This window comes from Engystomops pustulosus, chromosome 4, assembly GCF_040894005.1.
Source record: "Engystomops pustulosus chromosome 4, aEngPut4.maternal, whole genome shotgun sequence".
NCBI classification, from domain to species: domain Eukaryota; kingdom Metazoa; phylum Chordata; class Amphibia; order Anura; family Leptodactylidae; genus Engystomops; species Engystomops pustulosus.
In genome coordinates this window covers 173,330,295-173,349,431 of record NC_092414.1, presented here as the reverse complement: position 1 = coordinate 173,349,431, position 19,137 = coordinate 173,330,295, and the positions used below count along the sequence as shown (strand labels likewise).

General features: G+C 41.2%; 1 long non-coding RNA gene across 8 annotated transcripts in view; it reads left to right on the top strand.

Annotated features, from left to right (window-relative positions):
• LOC140127648 (uncharacterized) overlaps positions 1-18,159 on the top strand; it is a 52,718-nt gene extending 34,559 nt beyond the window's left edge. For 3 of the 8 annotated variants that reach the window (XR_011855044.1, XR_011855041.1, XR_011855039.1), the window contains exons 9-10: positions 196-2,809; positions 6,720-7,249. This is a non-coding gene — a long non-coding RNA (uncharacterized lncRNA). Of the gene's footprint in view, positions 1-195; positions 2,810-6,719; positions 7,250-18,027 lie in introns of those variants that run through there. The other 5 variants (XR_011855043.1, XR_011855040.1, XR_011855045.1 and 2 more) reach the window with 3 other exon arrangements.
• The last annotated feature ends 978 nt before the right edge of the window (positions 18,160-19,137 follow it).

Sequence of the window (19,137 nt, the reverse complement as noted above, 5' to 3'; positions counted from 1 at the left end):
TTTGAGAATGGGACAATCATGCTTGTGACCAGTGGACTCACAGTGTTCAGACTACCACCGATTGGAAAGTTATGTCCTATAGTGTGGAAAGGGGATAACAATCAAACTTGGTATAACTTAAAATAATTCTGTTTTTTGCTATTTATTTTATGGAATTTAATTTATTGAATAAATTATTCATTCTTTTTATCCCAGTAGAATTTTTTTTTAATTTTAAAAATCAACAAGGGGTGCAACTTGAACCTAAGGTCCAGGAACCTGAGGAGGCTAGTGATGAGCCGACTAGATGTTCGCAATGTTCAGGTTTGTACTAAACATTGCAGGTTCAAGTCCACAGAACGGTTCACTCCCCCCCCCCCTCCGACCAGTAAAACTCGTAATCGCTTTCATGCTGGGCTTTGCCCATGACATGTAAAGGATGACATCCATGATCAGTGCCAGCATCGATTGCAGGGGAGTGGACCCATTTAAAAGGTTAAAACCCAGATCATTGGATCTCAGATGGTGTTTGTCAGTTGGGTCTGCTCATCTCTAATTATCAATTAAAACAGTGAGACAGAATGTGTTCTTTGGGCCCACCACTATACATTGACATGCAAATATTATCCTAAAACAGAGATGACACACATTTCTTTCAGTAGTAGCTGCTTCCTGTTAAAGGTAATCTTCTTATATTTGTTAGCCATTACCTCCTTCCTTCTAACATCTACTTTGAAATGTATGCAAATGAGTCAGTAGGACTAAGGGGGAGCGTTACCAGAGCCCCTTCATGCTTTAGCTTCACAGGCTGTTAGACTGTGTAGGAAACAGTCTTACCCTCCCCCTGACTCATTAGCATAAATGTAAAAGTTTATTTGTTAAGGAAGGAGGCCATAGATAGCATATGTAAGAAGATTATCAAAGTCTCCATGGTAAAAATCTGTATGTAGTACAATGAGAATACTATGCTATGTATCACCCATGCAGGGCGTAGATACTGACCCAACCTATGGCCCACTGTGGATTAACCTGCTCAGCAGTGGGTCAGTATTCCCTTCTACATGGGAAACAATAGTAAAATTGTATGAAATTATTTTTTAATAATGCCAGCCATATACCGAGGCCAAGGAGACAAGTTTCAGCATAGAGAAGATACAATGAATTTGTGGTGCTACTAGATGACAAGGCCTACCTACATCTGCTCAGTAACGGCGACCCATGAATGAGTTGCACAATCTGGAATGCTCGCTAACAAGTCATGAATTTATCCTAATTGTTTCCAGATTCAAGATCATGTCGCTTCCTCTGTGAAATGTCTAATTTTTTCCATGTAACCGTCCTATGTGTAGTAAGATGTTGGCTGAATGTTGTTTTACGCGAGGGTTTCTGAAAAACGTGTATTTAACGCTCCATTTGAAGCCTCTAAACCCAGAAAAAATAATACTTATGTGTTTTGCCTTTGATTTCTGGTAAAGTGATAAATTCCAGATCTAACTCGCAAGAGTAAGCAACATCATGTCATTCCAGGAAATCAGGACATAAAAAACATTTTTTGTGATTTTTTTAAAAAAAAACTTTTTTATAATTAACTTTTGAGATTTTATTTTTATTAAGTCAGAAAGTCTTCGTGTTTCCTGTTCATGTAATTGTTTAAAAAACTTTTTGTTCCTAATGGGGTAAAGTGTTCTAATGATTTCCATCTGACACAGCACAAGTCTCCCAGAACGTCACGATTATTTTTGTTGTTTTGTTTATTGTCTTATATTTTGTTAATTATTAGACCATTTTTAAGGTACCGTTAATGTGCAGGAATGTGGGTAGGTGATTGCCAAGGGCAAAAATAATTAATAATAATTCTTTTATTTATGTAGCGCACACAGATTACACAGCGCTGCACAGAACTTGCCAAATCCAACCCTGTCACCAATGGGGCTCACAATCTAATCAGCCTAACAGTATGTTTTGGAGTGTGGGAGGAAACTGGAGGACCGGAAGGAAACCCACGCAAACACGGAGAACATACAAACTCTTTGCAGATGTTGATCCTGGGACTTGAACCTGGGTTCCCCCGAATAGCAGTAACTCACAGACTTTACGATACAAACAATCTCCATGATTCATCAAAAGATGGGAATTTTTTTTTCTAAAGGAGTGTTTACATTTTTTTCATTTATGGGAAATCTACAGTCTGATTCTTACTTTAAAATTGAATTTGCATCCTGATGAAGGATCTGGTCTTGTAATAGTTTTTTATGGTCTGCTTTTCCGAAAAAAAGATGTTTTAAAAATATGCTAATGAGATGCAAGTGCTCCAGGGGGTGTGTTATTATCTGTCCAAAATTGTGTGAAATAAGAAAGTTGTCCAATTGGGACATCTATACCCATTTGTAACTAAAATCTAACTTTTATTGATATGTATATTTTTGATGGATATTTTTATCAATTTTTTTATGCTTATCAATAAAAGTTATATTTTAACTTTAACAAATAGGTATAGATGTCTCAATAGGACAACTTTCTTTTTTCACGCAATTTTGTATTCCCTGAACCCAGTCACAGATTGGTCTATATATAGAAACTCTATTATTGTTGTCTGTTATTACCTGTCCAGTCACAACCTGGAAGGGTTTTGGTCATGCCCCCCTCAATGCACTTGCAGCTCATTAGCATATTTTGTGAATTAGGAAAACCTTTTCTCTCTGTCCTTTACCCATGTGTTTTATTAAAATTCTTTGCACATGTTGTATTTTATTTTACAGTAAAACCGGTTCTGGAATAACCTGATGATTTTCTTTGATGAGATGACAATGAAATGTGAACAAAGATCAAGGTAATTTACATGTGATGTCATAGCAAATGCAACATTAAAGTAACAGTAAGCCTGCTTCCATTCCTTCATTTACAGTATCGTGGTCCACATTTGTGTACGTTGATATTCATTCAACATTCATGATGGTTGCCGGTTTGTTAAATTGTTAAAATGTGAGTCATTTAAATGGTTAGCACCTGCGATTGTCGCCATGTTAGCGTTCAGTCCAGGTTTGAGTTTGGGGGCCCCGAACTAAGCTTTTGTTCTACATTCGGCCAAATTCACCGAAGCCAAACACTCCTGGGTTCGCTCATCACTCTTTGTAACCCACCAAAATGTTTTGGTAAATTTTTACAGAAACTTTATCCAATTTTTCAAATGACTTATGTTGGAATTTTTAAATGCACAAATGAAGGAGACCCATAGTCTTAGAGAAGTCTTTGACATTCTTGCTTTTTGAAGAGCAGAGAGAGAACATTCGGGTATATGCAAATTTGCAAATACATAACAGGCATCACCATGCCCATAATTATATCAGTTTATAACAAAAGTGCACCAAAAGGAAAGCAATTTCATCAGGCTAATTGCCTAAAAGTGCAGGAAAGAACTTCATATGTTATTCTATTAGGAGGGTTTTTTTTTTTTAACTTAATCACAAATAAGGAGTGTGGCTCCCCAGGGAGAGTTGTATTCTCATTTACAATTGAACCACAGATCAGGGCAATCAATCTTGAGTAACACTTTTACAGTGTAATTGCAGCAACATGACACAGGAACACTCATTGCCAGACATGGACTGGAGTGGGAGACATGCACCAACCTCTGCTAGAGTGCTGGAATGTACAAGACACTGTATCTATGAATATGCAATGAGAGCTTATTAGCGGCCCAGTGTTGTAACTGTGATGAATGACATTATCTTCAGACTGGTACATCCTAAACATGAATTCTATAATGACCCATTTTTCATGGGTTGTCACTGGTGCTTGTGATGGTGCACACTCTTTAAGGAGCACATTGATTTCCTCATACTCAAGACACTTATATTACTCTTCTTATGTGGACAAAGACATCTCTTCATATGTCTTTCCTAGGTTGTGCTGAGGAGAGATAAAACATTGCAGTACCGGCTGTTCTAGAATTATTTATGAAGGTATCCTGTGTATAGTTTCCTTACATTAAAGCTATGGATGAAACATGGTATAAAGCCGTCACAGATTTTTTTTATTCCTATGAAATAGAAAAGTATGGAAAATAAATATGAAGACATGTTTTCCAGAATGGGAAAAGGAAAGCAATGCCTCAGTGCTACAGGACATGGGGCAGCTCCATCTACATTACATCAATGTCTGACTTGCAAAAAGCCTAGGTCGGAGAGCCAAGAGTGCTCCTTGAGTCATGCTCAATGGTTAGGGGCTGCCCTAATTGGAAATGTTTTTCTTATCCCATCCTGGAAAACGTATTTTTTAAGAAGTCTAGTGAAAGAAAGGAATAGACTCCCCATTGTAGACAGCTTTATCACAATGTTATGATGTATCATCAGCGCAGTATAGAGAACTGGTTTGGCTAGGTGAGAAGCCATCACTGAGATTTAGAGGAAAGTACCTTCATTTGACTTATTGCCTTCCAGCTTTTATTTAGTCCAGTACTGTCCATAGAAACCACAAGTATTTTATAAATCATCCATATTTTTATAACACATAGTGGTTGAACTACTATTTTTTAGTCGAAATGAAATACGATAGCAGATAACAAGTATCCTGATACCCGGCTCTCACCACAACTTCGGACGGACCACCTTCAATGGAGTGCACTGGAGCCCGACCAAGTAGACAGAAAACGAAGGAGAGATTCGCAAGTCCAGCACAACGTCTTTCCGGTGGTATAAAATGAGATCTTTATTATCCAAAGGCTAAAGGTGACGCTTTACCTGTATGTTCCTGTATTGGATTTTAGCCTTTGGATAATAAAGATCTCATTTTATACCAACGGAAAGACGTTGTGCTGGACTTGTGAATCTCTCCTTCGTTTTCTGACTATTTTTTAGTCATCCTCTTTAATGGAACCTATCAACCAGGTCATTTTTAGCTTGTGACAGTTTCCAATACCCTCTACATTGATGAGTTTACAAAATGTATTTTTCAGCATTCTGAATTGTTTCAGTACTGCATAAAAGTGTATTAGACATCAACTGTCTCCCTGCTAGAACTGTCCAACAAGTTGCGGGGTTGGGGTCTGTGTATGTTTGTGGGGTATTGGTAGAGAGGAGGAGGTTAGAGGAGGAGGCAGATATGAATTGAGGAGATGGGGACTCAGGTAATTGAAGCCCACCCCTGATTCCCTTAACGGTGCTAGTAGGGGACCAGTTATTGTCTACTATACAGAAGTACAGAAATGATTCAGAATGCCAACAAAGGCATTTTTAAACTCAACATTGGGTGTCACCAGCTAAAATTACATTCCTGGTGACAGGTTCCCTTTAAGTGGACTACAGGGGCTAAAATACTTAAAGTTGGTTGACAGTCGAATAGATACGCCACCTGTTTTTGTAGTTGTGACCCACAGAAGAGCTGAGCTAATATTCATATATTTTTGTGGAGCAGAGGCTGGACTAGGCCAGACACATTTAGCAATTTTGTTAATGTATGTTTTATTATAGGAAGATTAGTGCTGTTCATAGTGTTATGCCAGCTGGTTATTGATTGTCGTGACATTGAACTTACATTGTATGCTCTTATTGGGCAGTTTATGCATCCCATTAACTGGTGACTTGCTAGAACAACTTAGTAGCTGGTACATAGTCATTTTACGGAGTTCTGTAGGATAAAAATATCACTTTATGCTGGGGACATACAGGTTGGGTAGGGGACACTCTTTAGTAGATCGATCCAAAACAGTTCTCGAAACTCTGGTGGTGTTTCATTGAGGAACAGAGATAGCCATGATAATGTTTGGAAAATCAATGTATCCATTTTTCAAATAATTATAATAATAATACTTTATTTGTCCAAAATGGAAGCTAAACACAATAATCCATGTGACTACTGTGCATAGTGTTTATATATCTAAAGATTCTCTTAATTCCCACGTTTACGTTTCAACTGAAAAAGTCTTCGGTCACTGAGGGAACCCACTTGGCCTTTTACAGTACTATACAGTGGATGATCAAAATCTCCTATTATTATCCTAAATCTAGTAGCTACTGTCTTAGCCAACATACTATCCCAATTTTCTAATTCCTGACTAACAATTGAACTGATAGATATATCCAACTTTGTTTTATCACGACCTGTAATACCCGTACCCCAAACTGACAATGTAAACAATAAAACAGTCTCCACAACACTTTTGTACAACCCCCACAGTTATTTATCAGCTCACACCCTTTTTTTTTTAACTGCGCATCAATATGGTTATACCAATTTAATTTCTTATCCACATGGACCCCTAGATCAGACACCAATTCAATTTCTTTACCATTTATTCTTACCGGGACTTAACCACCTAAAATTCACCACCAACTCATAGGTTATTATTAAATATGGAAAAAAAACAATTTGCCTCACACAATTCTACCTATGGTCTCCCTGTATTCTGACTCTTCCTTATTGAGGATGACTCCTACCACTACTGAGTCATCTGAAAACTTCTCCATGAAGCAAGATGAACTATTTTGATGGATGTCAGCCGCAGATACACTGAAAAAAAAACGGTACTAACACAGTACCTTTGGGACACCTGTATTACATATAAGCTCCTCCAATGGGATGTCCCCCATCTTTACTTTTTGAGGCCTAGAAGTAGTCGACAACCCATCTGTTAACTCTGACATCCATGTTAATTGATGTTAATTTCTAGCCTAAGGTGCTCGGGAGGATGGTATTAAACAAAATACTTCTACATATTAATTACAGTGAAAATTCCCTTTCAGGAAGAAGAACAGGAAAGACAAAGGAAAGGCAGATATGGAGAAAAAACTACAGTAAAGAGACGGGGAAAGCACAGAAATATATGTCATGGATGGCAACAAGTCGCTCCAAAACTATGGCTTCCAACTTTCCCGAAATGTAGTTATCAGTCAACAAACAGACAATCATAGGATCGTGTGGCCCTTATAATGGAAACTCTTGGACAGCATTGAGGTATATAATAATGAAGCAGATGTTTATATTTCCCTTTTATTTCCATGATTTGTATGTCTCCTGAAGTACAATGCCCTCGCCTGGAGTCTTTGGAAAGCAATTTACACTGTCCATATGATTCCTTGTATTAGGCCGTAAGGGGATTTGAGGTTTTACAAATTACTCTTTATTTGTTAGATCAGAATTACTTTTCTCACAATAGCCCCAAGCTGTGAAATCCTGGCTACTTGGAGGTGAAAATAAAGTTGGCAAACACATAAATGTAGGAAAAGTGCAACTTCATAATATTAAAGTAATAAAATTATCCTCTTTAGTGTTGCATGTTTGTCTCGGCTTCTTTGTACAAAATAATTTTTTTTTTTTAAAACATAAAAAGTATGTACAAAGTAAACTATTTAAAGATATTTTCCAGGAATGTTGAAATACCCTATGGGGATTGGGGCAGGTTTAAGAAAAAAAAATTAAAGTGTACTGATACCAGTTACTTTGTCAGTGTTCACGGTGTCAGCAGGCCTTGGTGATAGAGATGAACGGACCTGAACTTTAGGTCCAGCTTCTTCCATTTGGTAGCTGTGTGTAACCTGTACATGTTACCAGTCAGGTAGCTTTATACCCCTAGCAACTAGTCATGACTGTGATTGGCCAGGTGGACAATCACAGCCTTGTTGCAAGGGGCATACAGCTGCCAGATTGTCTGCTCTACAGCCTAGCAAGCAACATGTCCAGTTTTGGGTCTGCTCATCTCTAGTCACCTGCTCTACGTCACTGAGCACCACTGAAGCCACTGTCTGTGAACATGTGACAGTAGGGAAGTTGGAGCTAGAGAAAAGTAAGTACACACTTAATTTTTTCCATATACCTCCCCTTGCCCCCATGGCATTTTCTAGAATTCATAAAAAACCCTTTAAATTCATTTACTGTCAGTCTTCCAGTTGTATTTGTGTTTGACTCTTACAATCTATTAAAAGGCTCCCAGCCCTAGGTCTTCTAAAGACACCCATGCAACACCTGATGACTTGGTGGGACCAACTGACCATCTTTGTATTTGAGGACCCTCTTCTACATCATATGTTGAATCACTGGACATAATGAATCACAGTGCCATACCTTTTTGTTCTGAGGGTTTACATACAAGTACTGGGGGAATCTGACTGAGGCTTTCTACCCACCCATCGTTTAAAAACATCAAAAAACATAACTATTGAGAAATTAATCCCATATGCACCAAAAACAATTGTGTCTGATTTACATTTCTGATACAGGAGTCACAAATCGGAGATTAACAATTGATTGTATTGGGCAAAAATTTTACACCAATATGCTGTGATGGAGAATATAGACCACTGTCACTAAAGTCGACATCCTTCTTGAACCTTTCAAGTTTTATGTATGTGTTATAGGGGGTTTATGGTCAACACCTAATTTCTCTTAAAGATCATCTACCACCAGGATCAAGGATTGTAAACTAAGCACACTTACATGCTTACGTAGGCCCTTTCTGGAATGATCTACTCTTCTTTTAGCTTCTATGCCCTGGTTTAAAAAAAAAAGGCTTTTAAAATTATGCAAATGTTCCTGAAGGGCTCTGGGTTCCATAGGTGTTAATGGAGCCCCTCAAACTCATTTGCATAATTTTTAAAGCCTTTATTTCTTAAAATCAAGGGCATATTAAGCTAAAAGAAGAGCAGATCCTACCAGAGGGGACACACACCAGTATGTCAGTGTGCTTGGTTTACAATCCTTCATCTTGGTGGTAGATGTTCTTTAAGAACAGAGGATCAGGCATAATGAAATTCAACATGCCCGATCATTTTCTTTCTAGCCATATGTTGAATAAATGTAATTCAAACATCCAATATACACAGTCAGCTGCTCAAATAGTTGTACCGTTATGATTTTGGGCCATTTTAGAACTCATCACATTATAATTCACAATGGTGCACTGAGTTTAACTTATCTGGTTGTGGTTGATCTGGGAAATGTATCCAACCCATGGACTATATTATTTGGACCAAACCTGTGTGACACTGGCCTTAAAGGGGTTGCCCACTTTACCTCATGTATTTTGTAATTTGTGTGTAAGTGTGGTGACATGATATTAGGTAATTTACTAGCTTAGGGGTGCATGTGGATAAGAAATTAAATTTGTATTCGTAACCATATTGATGCGCAGTTAAAAAAGGGTGTGAGCTGATAAATAACTGTGCGGGTTTTACATGATGCCAGTAATTTATAGCTAATAAATATGATATGTAAAATGAAGCCTCTTGTCTTTTCCCTCATCAGCCAGAGATTCCTGTCCATACAATGGCTGCAGGTGGAGGGTCATGTGATTTGTAACTGTCTCTGAGCAATCGCCCTGCAAGGACCTTAACCTTATATTCATGAATAGTATCATAAGGTCCGGGCAGGGCGATTGTTCATGGACAGATTACTTGATTCTCCATCTGCGGCCATTTTATGGTCAGGAATCTCTTGCTGATGAGGTAAAAGACAGGAGGCTTCACTTTACATAGAAGGAAAGCAGAGCATAACTTTTATTAGATGTATATTATATAACTACCTAATATCCGGCCCCCCATACACACATTACAAAAAACATGAGGTAAAGTGGCTGACCCCTCTAAGAGGATGAGGTGATATAGTGATGGAAAACAATGGAAAGACAATACCTTTTACTTTGAATTGATGTCTAGGTTGTATTGGAGAAGAGTCACTTAACATTACACCTCCGATCAGCAGGGTCAATTGGTGAAAATAAAAATTCTGTATAATGAATTCAACCCATAGTGGATGCTGTCCAGATTATATATTCCCTGAATATATTAAAATAATAGCAGGCATTTTAATTATTCTAAGAAATTATATCATGGAGAAACTTTGGAGTAATAAAAAAAAATGATCCCAGCCTTCTCCTGATCCATTCAATCTGCCCCTTCTGTGTCTAAGGGGGTTCTGGCAGCATTTCGTCATGTGGCAAGGAAATATTAATAATAAGATTTACAGATTAGGGAAATAATTCTAGTAAAAGCGTTCTCCATTTTCCTATCATTAGGAATCTTGACCAGGTGTGGTAAGCCGGCCGGATCTGTATATAAAATAAAGGGTATGAGTCTAATTACATCCAGCGCTGGAATTCTAGGGTTCTGACTCTCGGCTCGCAGCTATACCTTGTGCACTCCACTAACTTTCTTTTCCCCGGTGCCTCTAATGACATTTTCAGTCATTAATGAGTTAATAAAAATTTCAAAGTCATCTGGGTTTAGATAAGTGGAAAGAAAGAGGAGCATTGTGCCTGTAATGACAGGCCGCCTGCTGCCCTTGGGATGTCATGGGTCAGACATGTTAAGAATGTGTGCACCCAATCATCTGCTGATCTTTATCAGCAGGCCCTCAAGCACAATCCGAGCCAGGCCTGTATGGGAACTCCAATGAATAAACAATGCCTTCTTGGATTGTTGCCGGCTGTGTGATATACTGAATGGTTTATACATTCTAAAACATGATGACATTAGCAATCAATATACCAATTACTGGACAAGTTATTGGGCTAGGAATGCACATGTCTTGATCCTAAACGCACTTTGAACACGGTACCTGCCAAGACAGCCATTGTTGTTGAACCCTTGAACTTCTGCAGACGCGGGGCATCCCAGTGCATTTAAATGTTATTGAAGACAAATGTAAAGACTGTGTTCTGGGCACATATAAAGTTCATCAGATCTGGACACATATGAAACGGACTAAGACAAATGAGCAAAGTACGACAGGTAGAAGTGGCCTGAACCTCAACAGCAATGGCTTGTGTTTGTAGCAGCCGGAGCCTAAAGGCAGCTCTTTCGATGACATGCAGAAAAGTTTTAGTTAAATACCTTGTATTATTTAAAAAAAAAAAAAACTTGTAGGGTATTATATTAGTTAAAAGGACCAATATTTCCATGTCCAAAACGTGGGCAGAATTTAGGGGAACATGCAAGTGGATCCAACCCATAAACCAGTAGTAATATTCATCCTTACTGTATAGCTACATGTAAATATTCTCTGACACCACTAGAAAAATTCCCTACATTTGTTTTAGTAGGAGATTCCTAGCCCTTGCCTTGGAGTGTTATGACACTGGGAGACCTGTCAGTAGCTTGCTGACAGGCTCTGGCTTTGAACTGTGTCCTTCTTATCTCTACGAGCCCAGACTACATTCCCATACAACAGCAATAATAGGACTGGAGCCTTATAGTGTCATCTACATCTAGACTTTAGTACATCATCAGCAGACTGAAGAGCCTGTTACATAATATAACCATTTTATTATACAAATACATAAAATATATGAGATTCTGTACCCTCAAAATGTGTATAAAGTACAGTGAATGTATCATACACCACTTATGTAGGGGCTGAAGGCCCACCAAGCTTAGATGTTCACCGGGAGATTCACCGTCTCTCCTGTGGGTGTAAAGGGGTATATACAAACAAGGAAAAAGAGAAAAATCCAGCTTCAACGGAACCCACGTGAGTATAAAAATTGAAATTTATTCAGAAACTTCTTAAAAAAGTTGAAATCGGCATACAGAAAAAACGCTCAATTGGTGTGTGTACAGGGTAGGAGGGAGACCAACAATCGCCTATGCATTTCAGAGATACATCTCCTTAATCATGGCTACTATGGAAATACAAACGGGAAGTAGATATACCCATTTACCACAGTCACGTGATGTGCAACGCCGTAATGTCACACATCACGTGTGTGTTTCCATTTGATTGACAACCCTTTCAAATCAAAGTGATACATAAAAGCATTACATTGTCATTAAAAAAAGGGGTAAAGGGGTATACAGCTTGACATGCAATCTTTCCATTCTGGATAGCCAAAGCTAATAGAACATCCCCAGCCAATGACATTATGGTGGTTGTGTCTATCACTATTAAGGCACTTGAAGTGGATTTTCTACTACTGATGGCTTATGGGTAATTGATGCAAGAGACAGGCACAGCGTCATACATGATATAGTGGCGGCAGCTAGTTATTGCAGCTTAATACCTTTGAAGTGAATGGGACTGATTTGCAGTACTGCCCAAGGCCAATACTCAATTTCAATTTCATTCAGCTGATGGGTGGGATCACAGAAAGTCAGGAAATAGTAATAATCTTTATTTATATAGCGTCATAATATGCCGCAGTTCTTTACAAATAATGGAAGATGTGCAAAACCAGCATGATAGTCTTACGCTCCGCGGATGTCTACAAGTGACTTCTTGCACACAGTTATATATGTCTCTGCTACAGAAGTGCGATACTGGGACATACACAAAGTATACACTGAAAATGTAATATATATATATAGATCCTACAATTGTGGAGGTGAGGTGTAGCTCATTCCTATTTTTGAAAGTTCTTTGATGGTATAAAATCTCCCTTGGGCTCACTCCCCTGGGGTACCCTACTCTCCTAAGAATAAGGGGAATAAAGAAGATCTGGGGGCTACTGTATAGAGTTCTGAGATGGCCTTTAACTTACCCCCTGTTAAAGGAAATGATAACATTGAACTAGGTGTAACATTATATGGTTAAATAAACATGTATATAACTGATAAGTAAGGATATTGTCAGGTTCGCTAGGGAGATTGCTGGGACTTCTGGTTCTTCTGGTGGTACCAGCAGCGTTCTCCGAACCCCGGCGCGTATCCGCGCAAACTCCACCTCTCGTCCTGGGCAGCGGCTGCTAAGATCTCGCGCTGTCTAGGAGTGGCTGGGACTTTGAACCTCTGCTTGGTGCTTGGTTGTTTCTGCACCATGAGGGGTTAATTCCCAGATGCTGTCCAGCACCTATCAGGTTCTGGAGGTGGAGTTCTGGCTGCATAAATTGCAGCTTCACTAGTCACCAGTGCCAGTGTTTGAAAATCCCTTTCTCCACCTGGTTGCTGCTAGTTTGTATTGCTCTGTATCTGTATCTATATTGTTGCTAACTCGGCTAGTTTTGGACTTTGACTCTTGCTTACTGATTCTGCTTTTGACGTACCCTCTAGTTGTGACTCCGGCTTGTTTACGATTCTTTTTTGTTTTATGTTTGTCAGTCTGTTTGTGTTCCCCTTCCCGCACTTACCCAGAATATTTCGAGTCTTCAAGTAGTCGCCCCACGGTTTAGCGTGGGGGGGCTATAGGAAGGGACAGAGGTTGGGGCAAGCTCAGGGCACACTATCCCCTGTCTTTTGTGTACCAATCCTAACAGAAACACTGGCCACACATAGGTCTGCATCCTGTATCCGACCTGCTACATTCTCTCCTTCCATGGAGCCTTTGTCAGCTGTGGTCGCTCAGGTCCAGACCCTAACTCAGCTTGTTCAGGATCTAGCTTCCCGTCTCCAAATTCAGGAATCTATGCAGGTTCCACGGCAGGATCCACTGCCACCCACGCCTGAACCTAAGGTTCCTCTCCCTGACGTGTTTTTTGGTGACCGTAAGAAATTTTTTTCATTTCGGGAGGGCTGTAAACTTTACTTTTCTTTACGCCCTCGTTCATCGGGCACAGAGATTCAAAGGGTGGGCGTGGTAATTTCCCTGTTGCGTGGGGATCCGCAAAATTGGGCTTTTTCTCTCCCACCTGACTCTCCATCCCGTTCTTCTCTTGACGCTTTTTTTTCTGCTTTAGGCCAGATTTATGACGAACCTGACCGGCGAGCACTTGCAGTTTCCCACCTTAGATCTCTGTGTCAGGGAAAACGGACAGCAGAAGATTATTGTGCCCAGTTCAGACAGTATGTGACTGACTCTCAATGGAATGACTGCGCCCTAAAAGACCAATTTATGTCCGGACTGTCAGACAGAGTACAGGACTTAGTCTTAGCTTATGCCGAGCCTCAGACATTAGATGATGCTATGACTCTGGTCATCCGAGTTGATCGTCGCCTAAGATCCAGGCGATCACCTCGGGTGTCCTCGGACTGTCAGCCAGCGGCCAGTCCGTCTCCAGGTAGTCCAGAATTGGAATCCATGGAGCTGGATAGCATCTCTCCTGCACAGCGGAAGCAACATCGAATAAGACGCCATCTATGTTTCTACTGTGGAAGTCCTGATCATCAGATCAACACCTGTTCCAAGAGGCAGCAGCAGGAAAACTTCCGCTCCTAAGCAGTAGTCGGGGGGACTGCTTAGGAGCTCAGGTACTCCCTATTGTGTCTAGAATGTATTTACCTTGTACGGTTAAGTTTCAGTCTGTTTCCTGCACTGGTCGCGCCTTTTTGGATTCAGGTGCTGCGACTAATTTAATCGATTATAATTTTGTCTCTCAGTTTTGCATGTCATTGATTCCATTGTCCACTCCTATCCAGATGTCGGGTGCGGATTTGACCCCTCTACAGGCAGGGTTGATCAAATTCCGAACCCCGCAGATAAAGCTTATGGTAGGAGCTATGCATGAAGAATGGTGTTCTTTTCTAGTTATGGAAAACCTGTCTGAAAATGTCATTCTTGGTCTACCCTGGCTCCGGATCCATAATCCGGTAATTAATTGGGAAACTCTGGAGCTGGTTCATTGGGGTCCTCTCTGTAAGGAGCACCTGACCAGAGTTTCACTATGTACAGTAGTGACGGAAGATCAGGGTCTTCCAGGTTTTCTCTCGGACTACTCAGATGTGTTTTCAAAACCCTTGTCCCAAGTCCTTCCTCCTCACAGGGAGTTTGATTGTAAAATTGACCTTCTTCCTGATGCTAGATTGCCAAAGGGTCGTATATATAACTTGTCGGTACCAGAACGGGAGGCACTGAAGAGTTATATTGATGAGAGTTTGGCAATCGGACATATTCGTCCCTCTGAGTCGCCCACTGGGGCCGGGTTCTTTTTTGTTGAGAAAAAAGATGGTGGTTTACGGCCGTGTATTGACTATCGAGAATTAAATAAGATAACGGTAAAAAACTCAGGTCCCCTCCCCTTGATCCCGGATCTCTTAAATCAGGTTTCTGGGGCCCAAGTTTTCTCTAAATTAGATCTCAGAGGGGCTTATAACCTGATTCGGGTCCGAGAAGGGGATGAGTGGAAAACCGCATTTAATACACCTTTGGGGCACTTTGAATACCTGGTTATGCCCTTTGGTTTGAGTAATGCCCCAGCGGTTTTTCAAGGCTTTATGAACTCCATTTTTCATGATTACATCGGTGTGTTTATGGTGGTGTATCTAGACGATATTTTGATTTTTTCTCCTGATATGGTTTCTCACCAGCAACATCTCCGCCAAGTACTTACCAGGTTGCGCAAAAACCACCTCTTCGCTAAGCTGGAAAAGTGTGTTTTTTGCGTCCAGAAGGTTTCCTTCTTAGGTTATGTTGTGACTCCCTCTGATGTACAGATGGATCCGAGTAAGGTTCAGGCGCTCACGGACTGGGTTCGGCCTACCAATCTTAAGGCCCTACAACGATTTTTAGGTTTCGCTAACTATTATCGGAACTTTATAAAGAACTTTTCTGTGATCGCCAAACCCCTCACGGATCTAACCCGTAAGGGTGCTGATCCAAACAACTGGTCCCCTGCCGCTTGCTCAGCGTTTGAAACTTTAAAAGCGGCATTCTCGTCAGCCCCAGTTTTGGTTCAACCTGACCTCTCTCTACCGTTTGTTGTGGAGGTTGATGCCTCCGAGGTAGGAGTAGGTGCAGTGTTGTCTCAGGGGTCCTCCACTCTCACCAGACTTAGGCCCTGTGCATATTTCTCTAGAAAGTTTTCCTCTTGTGAGAGGAATTATGATATTGGTAATCGAGAGCTCCTTGCCATTAAGTGGGCATTTGAAGTCTGGCGACACTTTTTGGAAGGAGCTCTTCATCCGATAACTGTGCTCACAGATCATAAGAACTTAGTATATTTGGATACTGCTAAGCGTTTGAACTCACGTCAGGCTAGGTGGGCCTTGTTTTTCTCTCGCTTTAATTTCGTGGTCACCTACCGACCTGGGTCAAAAAATGTGAAGGCTGATGCCTTGTCCCGTAGCTTCGGGACTCCTGAGCTTCCAGCGACTACGGACAGTAATATTTTGTCTCCAGGTGTTGTGTTGGCAGCTGTCTCCTCCCACCTCTCCTCTCAAATTTTAGCAGGACAAAAATCTGCACCCAAAGACCTTCCGGAAGGCAAATTATTTGTTCCTCTTTCTTGTCGTTTGAGAGTGTTGGAGGAGACGCATTGCTCAGTATTGGCAGGTCATCCGGGAATGCGGAGTACCTTGGATCTCTTAAAGAGAAGTTACTGGTGGCCTCACATGACTAATGATGTGCACGCATTTGTCCAAGCCTGTCAGGTCTGTGCGCGAGGAAAGACTCCCAGGAGACGTCCTGAGGGGCCTCTTCTTCCGCTTCCAGTTCCCACCAGGCCATGGTCTAAAGTGTCAATGGATTTTGTCACTGATCTGCCAGCATCTCAAGGCTATACAGTGATTTGGGTGGTAGTGGACCGTTTCTCCAAGATGGGACACTTTGTTCCATTAAAAAAGTTACCTTCAGCTGAAGAATTGGCTGATTTGTTTATACAGAACATTGTACGCCTCCATGGTATACCAGATGATATTGTGTCTGATAGGGGCGTACAATTTGTTTCCAAATTTTGGCGAGCATTTTGTTCTAGACTGGAAGTTAATCTGTCGTTCTCCTCAGCGTTTCATCCTGAGTCTAATGGTCAGTCCGAGAGAATGAATCAGGAGATGAATCAATATCTGCGACTCTTTGTCTCGGACAGTCAGGACCAGTGGGTGAAATTCCTTCCGTTGGCAGAATTTGCTATTAATAACCACTGTAGTTCGTCCACACAGGTATCTCCGTTTTTCTGCAATTATGGTTTTCATCCACGTTTCTCTTTTTCATCTGTGCCTGTCTCTAATATTCCTCGAGCGGAAGCCATTACATCCAAGTTGCGCTCGCTCTGGTCACAAGTTCGGGAGAATATTCAGAGGGCACAAAATTCTATGGTCCAACAAACTGAAAGAAGGCGCACTAAATCTGATACGTTTGTGGTGGGGGATAAAGTGTGGTTATCAACAAAAAACCTTAAATTGAAGGTCCCCTCTTTGAAGTTTGCGCCCAGGTTTGTGGGTCCGTTTGTTGTTACTCATATTGTTAACCCGGTTTCCTTCAAGATTACACTTCCAGCAGGGTGGCGGGTCCATAACACCTTCCATAAGAGTCTTCTGAAGCGCTATGTTGAGCCTGTTTTGCCTCTTTCTGACCCTCCTTCTCCATCTATTGTGGAGGGGAATCTGGAATTTGAGGTGGAAAAGGTGGTGAATTCCAGATGGGTAGGTAACTCCCTGCAGTACCTGGTCCATTGGAAAGGTTTTGGTCCTGAGGATAGGTCTTGGGTTCCGGCTAGAGATGTTCATGCTCCACGGTTACTCAGGTTATTTCATCAGACCTACCCTCAGAAGCCATCTTTAAGATCTAGGGGTCCGAAGGCCCCCCGTCAGGGGGGGGGTACTGTCAGGTTCGCTAGGGAGATTGCTGGGACTTCTGGTTCTTCTGGTGGTACCAGCAGCGTTCTCCGAACCCCGGCGCGTATCCGCGCAAACTCCACCTCTCGTCCTGGGCAGCGGCTGCTAAGATCTCGCGCTGTCTAGGAGTGGCTGGGACTTTGAACCTCTGCTTGGTGCTTGGTTGTTTCTGCACCATGAGGGGTTAATTCCCAGATGCTGTCCAGCACCTATCAGGTTCTGGAGGTGGAGTTCTGGCTGCATAAATTGCAGCTTCACTAGTCACCAGTGCCAGTGTTTGAAAATCCCTTTCTCCACCTGGTTGCTGCTAGTTTGTATTGCTCTGTATCTGTATCTATATTGTTGCTAACTCGGCTAGTTTTGGACTTTGACTCTTGCTTACTGATTCTGCTTTTGACGTACCCTCTAGTTGTGACTCCGGCTTGTTTACGATTCTTTTTTGTTTTATGTTTGTCAGTCTGTTTGTGTTCCCCTTCCCGCACTTACCCAGAATATTTCGAGTCTTCAAGTAGTCGCCCCACGGTTTAGCGTGGGGGGGCTATAGGAAGGGACAGAGGTTGGGGCAAGCTCAGGGCACACTATCCCCTGTCTTTTGTGTACCAATCCTAACAGATATTTTTTATGATTATTTTTATTACAGTTTTATTTTAGCTGCTGTGAGGCTGTGAAATCTGATGTCGGATTATGCACATTTTCGCACAGTAATAACAGGTTAGCAAAAATGGAATCTGTACCTTCCTATGATATATTAGAGGGGACGAGGAGTGGGAAGACAGCAGCGAGACTTGATGGTGAGAAGTGCTCATAGGCTTACTACTAAATAAAAAGTACATGTCTAAACAACTAATTAAATCCTAGAGGTATAGGTGTGTGATTCCATTCACCAGACTCACGTACCAAGAAAGGGTGGATACAGATCTGCCTTTGAAGTTGACAGCAACCTTTATATTGACTCAACTTTAAAACATGGATTAGCAACTCCTGTGCCTCGGAGGCATCCGATCAGCCCCCCCACACAGAGCACATGGCAGATACTTTCACTGCACTTTTAAAGCTATACTTGCCTCACTGTCGTTCTCCTCTATACCTCCGAGTCCTGTGTGCTTATCTCTTAGTGTTAACTGGAGCAATCCTCAGCCAATTAGTCAATTGGTGGTTGTCATTCAATATATTTACATAGAATACATCACCTTCCCTTCCTGTACGCAGCCATAACCACATTAAATGAAAGATAAGAAACTAATAAAGCTTATATTATAAAGATTTGATAATGGGGCACATTTATCATATGATAATTGGCACTCGTCAGATCTATCAGGAGGCTCCACCAGCGCAGCGATGCCGCTGGGGCTCTTCATCGCGCCCCGTCCACGCCCACTAGAAGTCGCAATTCCCTGCGTCTGTGCCAAAAATTGTGCAAAAATCAAAGCCTGTATACCTGTTTTTCAGCTGTGATAAATGTGCCCCAATGTACATGATAGTTAGAAATAAGTTGTCTGTCTATCTATCTATCCATCTATCTATCTATCTATTTATCTATCTAGTAAAGTTCAAGTCAGCACAGTTTGTGAGACTCCCCAGAGGGAGGGGTGCAGAGCCCCCAATGGTTCTGGCTTGGTCCTCTTGTAGGTAGAAAATGTAAAAAGCGTGCAGCACTCCAAGTTCAAAATCAACGTTTCGGTGTAGGACACCTTTATCAAGCCATCGTTTTTTGGCGTACAAGCTTGAAACAGGTAAAATTCCAGGCATG